This window comes from Episyrphus balteatus, chromosome 2 (assembly GCF_945859705.1).
Source record: "Episyrphus balteatus chromosome 2, idEpiBalt1.1, whole genome shotgun sequence".
NCBI lineage: Eukaryota > Metazoa > Arthropoda > Insecta > Diptera > Syrphidae > Episyrphus > Episyrphus balteatus.
Window position 1 is genome coordinate 66846637 of NC_079135.1, and position 11153 is coordinate 66857789.

The 11153-nt window shown below is 32.8% G+C and overlaps 1 long non-coding RNA gene across 1 annotated transcript; it reads right to left on the reverse strand.

The window, feature by feature from the left end:
• Nucleotides 1-270: 270 nt before the first annotated feature.
• On the reverse strand, nucleotides 271-756 carry LOC129911966 (uncharacterized). Its single transcript, XR_008771723.1, has 3 exons — nucleotides 733-756; nucleotides 506-668; nucleotides 271-448 (listed from the first exon to the last, which is right to left on the reverse strand). It is a non-coding gene; the product is annotated as an uncharacterized LOC129911966 (long non-coding RNA).
• Nucleotides 757-11153: the final 10397 nt, after the last annotated feature.

Sequence of the window (11153 nt, forward strand, 5' to 3'; positions counted from 1 at the left end):
TGCCATCAGACCGGGGAAGCAACGGCGTGTGGATGATTACATCTACATTTTCAAGGAAGACGAAGGTTCATCAAAGAACGACCAACATTTTTGCTGGTCACTGCTGTGAACAAAGCGTATCTGAAATGGAATCCTTCAGTAGCTGGCCAATTGCTGTCGTGTAGTGACGATAGAAACATTAAGATTTGGAACTTAGTTGAATAGTTTTTTGTCCAAAAGAGAAAAAGTTAATTATACGTAAAAAAAATACGAAAAAATAGTTTTTGTTTTTATTCATTAAAAGAGGAGCATTCAAAGTTTAAAAGTGTTTTCTGGTCTTGCGGGAATCGAGCCCAATAACCAAGGAAAGTCTGTCCTGACTGGCATTGATGATCTTTGCCAAAGTTTTGGAGCAGCGGGACGGCATCATTTTGTTTTCTGGTTTGATGTTGGTTAATGCTGTCACGAGCTGAATAGTAAGACAAAGATTAGACTGAGTCTTACATATTTTCCATTCCAAACTCACCTTTGCAAGAGGATCTGCAGCAACCTGCTCCATAATCATGTCCGAGGTTGGGTAAACGGTATAATGCCACAATTACCAAATGTTGGGTAGGTAATGATTTCTCTTTCCCTTCGACAGCGAGATTGCAAATGCTCAGAAAGTCAGAATAATGAAGAAGAAAAGGCTGGAAGTTTATATGCATATAAATGATAAACATATTTTATATAGTTATTAGAGAAAGTACAAACCTTTATCCAGAACCTCTTTGGATTGCAAAGTCTGTAGCTGGATAACTGTATAGATGAAAATTACTCCTTAGTAATTTAGACGGGTCCGGCGAGTAGCCGTGTAAACCTTGACCCAAAAGCGAGTAGCTCTTTAGGGCGTCTATATTACTACAAGATTGGTTTAACTCCAGCGAGTTGCTTGTTAAAGTGAAACGCAATCGTTTAGTGTAGAATAAGAAGTGTAAGTTTTTATTTTGTTCTTCTCCTTTTATACAAAATTTTATCAATAAAAATGCCTGTATTGCTATTCAACAATACTTCGATATTCAATAGGAATTCCCATAAAATGCAGCATCAGCATAATAGCCATGCACTTCAAGTGTTTTGGGCTAGCTTGCTTATGATGCATATTTTACTACCATAAGTCAGCGACCCTTAATTATGTTTGTTTTTTCTTCATTCATTGAAAGTGTTGTTGTATATGAATTTGGTGTCATATTATATAGCTCGTGCACTGAAGGTGCCAGTTGAACTATATGAGCTATATGATGTTATAGCTATATGCACAATGCATTGAGTGTGCCAACGGAAATATAAATGTTGTGTTGTTTGTGCATTGGCTTTGCTATAGCTGATTATGAAATGTAATGCGATGGGAATATGGATATTAAATATCGAAGCAGGTTGAATGTTCTATTAATTGTTTTTATGTTTAAGGCAATTAATTAAGTGATCGCTGGTGCGATCCCTTCACACCACCCTTCCTGGGATAAAAAGGAGAAATCATACAATGGCATGATTTCTTCTTTTGTATGCGATACTTGTACATCAAGGGATCTTGTTTAGTATGTCATTTGATATTATTTTTTTTTTTGATTGTATTTACATTTTTCTGTCTTTGATTATGTATTTTTTTTTTTTTTTTTTTTTTTTTTTTTTTTTTTTTTTTTTTTTTTTTAGATAGGTACCCATCTAGAATCTAAAGTTAAAATTAAGTTTTTTTTTTTTTTTTTTGAAAAACATTCATTCCTTCAATCATACAATTTAATTTTTTGGTTACGTAGCAAATACCTACTTGATATTTTATTTTAACAAATTTTTTTTTTTTTTTTTTTTTAACTTATTTTCTACGTTATTACATAATATCTTCTTTCTATTGTACTTATAATAAATCTGATTATATATATTTTTTTGTTTTTTAAACGTATTCTTAACTTTATTGTATACATATTTTTTTTCTCCTTAACTTAATAATTCTATTAATTAATGAATATATATTTTTTTTTTTATGTACATATATTTAGTATTTAATATATTAATTCTAACGATCCTACAATAATAACATATATATATAAAAAGGTTTTAATCTATTTTTATGAACTGTCATTGTTTTGTTTTCATATTTAATATCGCAGTTCACCCCATTTTGAGATAATATTTCGTATGGACCAATATAGATTGGGTCTAACTTTTTTCTATTTTCATTTCTTAACAAAACTAGACTTCCTACGTTAAAATCTGAAGCCTTTGCTTTTACATCTGTATCGTACCTAGTCTTCCTATTAATTTTCTTGCTTATCAAAGTTTCTCTAGCGTCTTTATGAGCTATTTGTAGTTTGTGTTTTAAGTCTATCACGTAGTCTTCGTAGTTGTACACTGGATCTACTTTATTTGTGAGATTGGAAGGTAAATTACATTGTTTTCCAAATACTAATTCAAAAGGTGTGTATCCTGTTTCTGAATGTACTGAAGTGTTGTAACAGAAAACATAATAGGGTAGCCAGCTGCTCCAATCTGTATGTTTTTCCGATACATAACTCCTAAGATAAGCTCCTAAAACTTTATGGGAATTTTCTAACGCTCCAATGCTTTCATAATGGTAAGCAGTGGACTGTAGTTGTTCTATCTTTAACAAACTACACATATCTTTAAAAACTTTATTTATAAACTCGGTACCTTGATCAGATGCTATAGTTTCAGGGACTCCATATCTAAGAATAAAAGATTCGACGAGCCCTTTAGCTACAGTATTAGCTTCCTTATTTGGTAAAGCTATTGCTTCAGTGAATTTAGTTAATTCGTCTTGAAGAGTAAGAATATATTTTGACCCATTTTCTGATTCGTCAAGGGGTCCTACTAAATCAAGAAAAATTTTATCGAAGCTTGATTTTGCTGTTGACGTTATAGTCATAGGTTGTTTTTTTGGTTGTATATGTTTGTTACGTTGACATATTGGGCAGTGCTTAACGTATGTCGTCACATCATTTTGCATGCCTGTCCAATAATATCTTTTTTTAATATTTCGCAACATGCGATTTATACCTGCATGTCCACTCGTTGGTAACATATGATAATCATTTAGTAGTAATTTAATTTTGCAAGGGTCTGTTATTTTAATTTTTTCATCTATTATGTGCACTTTTATTTTATATTCTTTAAATATTCCTTCTATGATTTTCTTTAATACATTTATTTTTTCTTTATGACGGCCGTCTGTTATTTTTTTAAATTCTTCTTTAGTAATATAAATATTTTTAATTGATAAAGGTCCGCAAATTGTACGCACGTCCCTCAACAACATTTTGTCAAATGATGCTGATCGGTCAATAGTGCCATTCTTGGATTCCTTTTCATTATTCATTTGCGGTTCACAATTTTTCTGTACGTCCCTCAACAACATTTTGTCAAATGATGCCGATCGGGCATTAGTACTTATCTTGGACCGGTTTAAAATTAAACAATTACTTCCTGGAATATATCCCAATATAAGATTTGGACTTAATACTCTAGTACCCTTTAGTTTTGCAAAATCTTCATCTTCTTCTTTAAAACTGTTAATTATTTTTAACTCAACTACTTTCAAACCTGTTTCCGGAGTTTTTAAAAGTTCACTGATGATATTTTCTTTTTCTACTTTTTCTTTTGGGGAATTTTCTTTGTTTTTATTGGATTTCTTTGATTGTGCTCTTGTTGTGACACAAACGTAAAGTTTTTGTAAGTCCTCTGAATGAATTTGTATTCTACTTAGAGCATCTGCAGTGCAGTTGTTTTTCCCTGGTGTATACTCTACATAAAAAGTATATTCTTCTATTAATAGTCTAAATTTGGTTAATCGACTGGAAGGTTCTTTAAGTGAAAATAGATATACTAAAGGCCTATGATCGGTTAATATTTTAAATCGTCTTCCGAAAAGATACGGTCTGAAATGCTTCACTGCCCAAACTATAGCAAGTAATTCTTTTTCTATAGTGCTATAATTCTTTTCTGCTTTGTTAAGAGATTTACTTGCGTAAGCAATTGGTTTATCATCATAATTGGATAACACAGAACCTAAAGCAAATCCAGATGCGTCTGTTCGGAGTATGAATTCTTTTTCAAAATTTGGGAACTGTAAAACATTTGGACTTATTAGCACTTCTTTAAGTAAATAAAAAGATGTTTTGCAATCTTCAGAGAATTCAAAATCTACGTTCTTTCTTAATAACCGATTTAAAGGTATTGCCAGTGTAGCGAAGTTTGGTATGAATTTTCGGTAATAGTTAGCAAATGCTACGAATCTTCTTACTTCATCTGCGTTTTTGGGAGTTGGGTAATTTTTCATTACATTCGACTTAGATGGATCTGGTATAATACCATTACTGGATATTATGTGTCCTAAATATAAAACTTCTTTTCTAAGAAAAGCACATTTTCTAGGATGGATTTTAAGATTCACTTCCCTAAATCTTTCAAAAACTTCCATTAAATTTTTATTATGGTCTTCTAAATTTCTACCGAAGACTATTAAATCGTCAAGATATACAAAACAACGTGAGTAAGTTAGACCTGACATAGCTACAGACATCATTCTTGAAAAAGTGCTGGGTGATATTTTTAATCCCATTGGAAGTCGTTTCATTTGATAATGTCCGTTTTCTGTTGAAAAAGCCGTGCAAGGTCTGCTATTTTTCTCTAATTCCATTTGATAATAACCTTGGCTTAAATCTATGCATGAAAAATATGTTGCACCCCCAACCATATCAAATATGTCAGTTATATTGGGTAATGGAAATTTATCATCCTCAATAACATCGTTTACTTTTCTATAATCAATTACCAATCTGACTTTTTGTATTCCCGTTATGGGATCTTTTTTTTTGGGAACTACAAGAATAGGTGAGTTCCAGGCGGATATTGAAGGTTCTATTATATCATCTTTAAGCATCTTTTCTACTTCTATTTGAATATCTTTTTTCTGAGAATGGGGTAATCTATATGGTTTGGTATATTTTGCAGTAGCTCCTTCCTTGAGTGATATGTGGGCCTGACCTATATGTGTGTATGTTAATTTATCGGTTTCTAGGTGAAAAATATCTTCAAATTTAGAACATATAGCTTTGAGTTCATATTTTTCCTCCTCATTAAGAGTTTCGAAATTTATTTCTTTTAGTAACTGTTTTGTTCTTAGATTTGAAGGGTTTATAGTTTGTTCGTAGGCTATAGTATGGTATTCTGATATTGGTGATGACTTTGGTTCTATCCATTTGATTCTTACTTCGGATTCTCGGGTATTTAAAATTTTAATTGGAATTCTACCGTTTCTCGACTGAGAAATAGAACTTGCCATAAAAACTCCTTCACAAAGTTCTTGTGAATCGAATATTCTTGTGTCTAAATGCTTACTATTAAGCCAATAGGTGGCTTCGGATCTGGGTGCGATAGTAAGTGAAATAAGTTGTTCTGAGTTTAATATTGGAAGTGAAATTTGGAAAGCTTCTGAAGATAATTTTAATACAAAGTGTTCTAGATCTATTACTGCCCCAAAATCTTTAAGAAAATTAGCACCAATGATTCCATCTACCGGTACTGGAAATGAGTCTTGTACTACATGAAAAGTATAGGATGTTTCGTGTTGTCCTATTGTAATGTTATTTACGCTAGTGCCTACTGTTCTTAAATTACCGGAAATACCCTGTATTGTTATTTTATTATTTTCATTTATTTTTGTATTTTTATCCAGAACTCCTTGTTTAATTGTGCAAATTGATGCTCCTGTATCTAATAAAAATCTTAAACCTGATTTATTGTTAATCTTAAATTTTACATATAGGCCGTTTGTTATGCCCCCTGCACATATAGCTATGTGTTGTATTGGGCTTACAGATTTCCCCCCGATAGGTCGGCTTCCCCCTCGGTGGGTATTTCGTTTCCCTCATTTATAATATAAGTTGTTTCCCTTTCCCTATTATTATTTCGGTTATTCTTCACCGCGTTTCTTTCATTGCCTCTTATGTTAGAATTATTGTCCCTTCTATAAAAATTAGATTGGTTATTATTTTGTCTATTTATGTTATTTGGATTGGTTCTATTAGTGTTATTATACTGAATAGAATTGTTATTCTGTGGTGAATTAAAACGTGGTTGGTAATATGATCGTTGGTAATTGTTATTATTGTTAAAATTATTTTGCCTTGGAAAGTTTTGAAAGTAATTGCTACGAAAATTTGTTTGTCGTGGAAAATTTCTATTCATGTTACTAGAATTATAAGCATTATTTCGGTAGTTATTGTGAAAACTCCGAGGTGAAAAACCCTGGTTTGTTTGGTTTTGGGCATTAGAATAACTAAAATTGTTGGCATATCTGATATTCTCTGCTACTTGGGCTGTACTTGGAGCTAACTCTAAAAGATGTGTTATAGCATCTTGCATTTTTGTATGCCTTGCACTATCCAAAATTATCTTGTATCTATCATTAACTCCTTGTTTTAAAAACGCTAAACCTCTACGTTCATTTGCTGCTGTTAATGTTTCTCTAGACTGCTCCCCTTGTATGGTTATTTCTAATTCTGTCATTTTTGATATTAAGTGTTCTATTTCTGACACGAATTCTCGCATAGGTCGATTTTTTTGACGTGATCTATCTAGTTTAGCTTGAATACTCTCTATTGTGTCCTTATCTCCGCATTTCGCAATTAAATTTTGTTTTAATTGTTCAATTGTTATTATTTTTGCAGTTCCTAATTCAGTCAATGCCCTTCCTTGGATTTTACATTTCAATATAAATTTGATTAGCATAGGTTTCGAAAGTTCATTTAATGTATCATGGTAAAACTCTATATTATTTATGAAATCCCTAATATTTTCTGCTCTTTTGTCATTTACCTCGCAATTAAGTACAGGCAACTTTTGTGCCTTACTAAAATCAAATTCTGCCATTTTGTCTGTATTTTTTGTTGTTAATAAAATTCGTTCTTTTTCTATGTCTTCTTGCTTTATACTGGCTGCAATTTTTTCTAAAGCCTCTTTATGATATCTATATAAATGATCGTAATGTGTCTGAAGGTCGTTTTTCCCTTCCTCGGACAATGTCTGTTCTAAAAGTTTAGCCTGAATACGCGCTCTTTTGAAAATTTCCTCAACTTGTTCTTTTTTTTGTTTTCCTGACTCTTTTGACCTTTTTCTATTTGGTCCGTCTTTTCTTAGGTTTCTCAAAATATGGTGAAGTTCTTCGATAATATTAGCAAGATTTTCCATAAGTTTTTTGATACATAATAATTTTAGGGAATACATATGTATTTAAAAAAAAAAATTTTATTTTTATTTTTTTTTTTTTTTTTTTTTTTTTTTTTTTTTTTTTTTTGAATTATACAGATATCCGTCTACCTATAATATTATTTCTTATTATTTCTTTTTTTACAACATTGTTTAGTTTTTTCTTAATTGTCCTGTGGACGTATTTTAAAACGAATATTATTATTATAATTAATGCAATTGATAAAAGGTCTATTTCAAAATTAGAATTTTCTTTAAGTTTATTTAATTGAGGTCCGTTGTTGTTGACAACTACCTCTTCTATCTTTGACTGTCCTTTACCCATTATTTTGAGATGATTTTTGCGTTCTCTGTCATTCTCTCAAATAAGTTATGGAACTCTTTTTCGCCCTGTTGTTTTTGTCTTCTCTTCCTTTCCCTGGAGGAGCGGATAGCTCCCTTTATATTTTTTATCTCTTTGAGATATTTTTGTCTTTTTTCTGTCGCTAGGCCAGGTATGTTCGCTAGCCTATACAGCTCGATGAGGTGCTGCTTTAGCTTTACTTGTTTTCCCCCTCTTTTGCTTACTGGTGGGATTCTAGCTTCAGGTGTCTTTCTTATGTTGTTTCTTTTTCTATACTCCTCTATACTGAGAGGTTTTGGTCCTGGTTCTAATGTTTTAGGTTTGTTGATTAGAGCTTGTGCCTGCTCTATTAAATTGGCTGCCAACGCCAGGCGAATTCTCTCTGACATTTAAGATGTGTCCTATGTAACGTCTTGTTTCTTCTTGTTGATTGTAGATATCGGCGACGATGTCAATGGTGTAAATTTTTCTGACCGGTTGAATGTTATCAAATATGCAGCACAGGTTGTCTTGTCTAAGCTCGAACAGATCTTCTTGTCAGCTTCTCTCAGAGTCTTCGTCTCAGTCCTTTAGACTGGCAGGATCGCCATGCAAAGTCTGTAGCTGGATAACTGTATAGATGAAAATTACTCCTTAGTAATTTAGACGGGTCCGGCGAGTAGCCGTGTAAACCTTGACCCAAAAGCGAGTAGCTCTTTAGGGCGTCTATATTACTACAAGATTGGTTTAACTCCAGCGAGTTGCTTGTTAAAGTGAAACGCAATCGTTTAGTGTAGAATAAGAAGTGTAAGTTTTTATTTTGTTCTTCTCCTTTTATACAAAATTTTATCAATAAAAATGCCTGTATTGCTATTCAACAATACTTCGATATTCAATAGGAATTCCCATAAAATGCAGCATCAGCATAATAGCCATGCACTTCAAGTGTTTTGGGCTAGCTTGCTTATGATGCATATTTTACTACCATAAGTCAGCGACCCTTAATTATGTTTGTTTTTTCTTCATTCATTGAAAGTGTTGTTGTATATGAATTTGGTGTCATATTATATAGCTCGTGCACTGAAGGTGCCAGTTGAACTATATGAGCTATATGATGTTATAGCTATATGCACAATGCATTGAGTGTGCCAACGGAAATATAAATGTTGTGTTGTTTGTGCATTGGCTTTGCTATAGCTGATTATGAAATGTAATGCGATGGGAATATGGATATTAAATATCGAAGCAGGTTGAATGTTCTATTAATTGTTTTTATGTTTAAGGCAATTAATTAAGTGATCGCTGGTGCGATCCCTTCACAGGATTATTCCATTTTATTAATTCTTTGAATAATTAAACATTTAAATGTGTCAATCGTCAACATATGCCTGACACGTCAAATTCAAATTTTAGTGTTGACACTTCTTGTCAGTCCAAATGAGATAATTTGTAGTGAAAACACTTTTTTGCTAATTTGCTAAATTACCTCATTTGGGGTGTAGTGAAAACAGGCTATTAATTCAAATTCTTAAATCAAGTTATTTCAATCAATAGTTTTTGAAATAATCGAATTCGATATGTCAGTTTGGAATTTTTTTCATACAAGTACCGTTACCTCTACCCGTACCGCTACCGCATACCCTCCGGTGTGGCCAAGCCTTAAGACTGTGGACTTAAATACGAAATTGGTTGATAAACCCGACAAACAATTTTGGTTCTATAAAGCTTTACAGATGCAATGTTGCTTCTATAAAGCATTATAGAAGCAAAATTGTTAGTAGGGAAGTAAACTGCCTTAATTGATTCCTAATCAAAAACTGAAAACCGTATGTTTCTATGCCTTAGTTCTTAAGAAAATTGAAAAACACGAAAACTACTTTTTAATCAGATTTTTAATTTTTCGACTGTTTTCGATATATTTGGCATCACATTGCCACCATTAAAAAGGTCTTTTATATTTTATACATAGAGTAAGTTGAGAGCTTTGTGTACCTCCAGGAAAAACATAGGCGCCAAAGCCAATAGCTTTTATTATCTAAAAAGTACTTTGCCTGTCCCGCTTCGCTGGTTCTCAGGATTTAAACTTTACTTTTTGGGTCCTCTGTCCCGCTCACGCAACTTCGTTGCTCCACTTAGGGTATGTAAAGTCGTCTGGCAGCCCAAGTAACAATTTAGCTTTCATAAGGGTCAATGCAAGCTATTTTTTGACTTGTTTAAGAAGAAGGACAAGTCTTATGCAAATCATTTTGGCGCACATTACCGAATTTCCCCAAGACCTTCCTCCACAGGCAATCCACAAGCTTATAGCTTGTGACGAACAGCGTAAAACGACCTTATGCAGCCTTTTTACAAAACAATGAAACATTTTAGGGAAACTATAGCTTCGCTAAGGAAACTATCATTTGCATTGGCCTTATGGAGGTTGTTATAAGATGTTGAATTTATGAATAAAAAAAAAGATTTTGTTGATTTTTTTTTTCTTTTAATTTTTTTCTATTTTGTTTTTTCTTCTTTTTTGGCCATGTCAATGCTTTTCCTGTCATTCTGAAATGGGAAGAATTTATTTTAATTGAAAAAGAACACATTTTTTTTTATTTCACAAATGGCCCCGCCAGGAATCGATCCCACGTACCTCTGCATACCAAGCCAGCACCTTACCAGTAGACCATACTCGAATATTAAATATGAGTGGCAAAAAGGGAGCTAATTGAAACCTCACATATAAATGCAATGTTTTTTTCTAAAGTGTTACAAACATTGCATATCTGCAGGATAAAAGCTTTGCATACTTATTGTTGAAAAACATTGCATACTTGAGAGACGAAAACATTGCATACTTACAAGAACCTCTTGGAACAGGTCTTATGAAAGCCTTATGGCACTTGAAAATAGAAGACTTCTTTAAAACGGTTCAAACAGGTCTTATGAAGGTCTTCTTTAACTTATACTTACAAGGCTTCTTCTAAACACTTCCAGATGGCCTTAAGGAGACCTCCTTTGTTTCTAAAATGGATGATTTGCGTAAGTAAGCCTTAAACTAAACTTATACAAACTATAGCTTGCCGAATCGAAGAAAATGGACCTTATGCAAGTAAAATTGTTACTTGGGAGAGGCGCCAATATCAACAGTTTTTTCGGTAAACAGTACCTTGCCTGGCCCGATTCGAGGGTTCTCAGGATTTAAATTTTAATTTTTGGGTCCTCTGTCCCGCTCACACAACTTCGTTGCTCCGCTTAGGGTATGTAAAGTTGCCAGGCAGGCACCAATGTCAACATCGTTTTAATTATAAGCATTTTGCCTGGTCCCCTTTTCCAGAAAAGAAACTAAACCCCCATTAACAATAACATCATTAAAACAAGGGCAATAAAATTTCTTTTTTTTTTAAAAAGTTGTTTTCCTATTTTTCAATTTTCTCAAATGGCATACCCGACAAATAATTTTGGTTCTATAAAGCTTTACAGATGCAATTGGTTCTTCTGTAAGGCATTATAGAAGCAAAATTGTTAGTAGGGTAGGAACATATGAGGGGTATTCACGATCCGATGCAACTGGTCTAGTATCATTGCAAAAGTGCAAAAGTGTAAAATC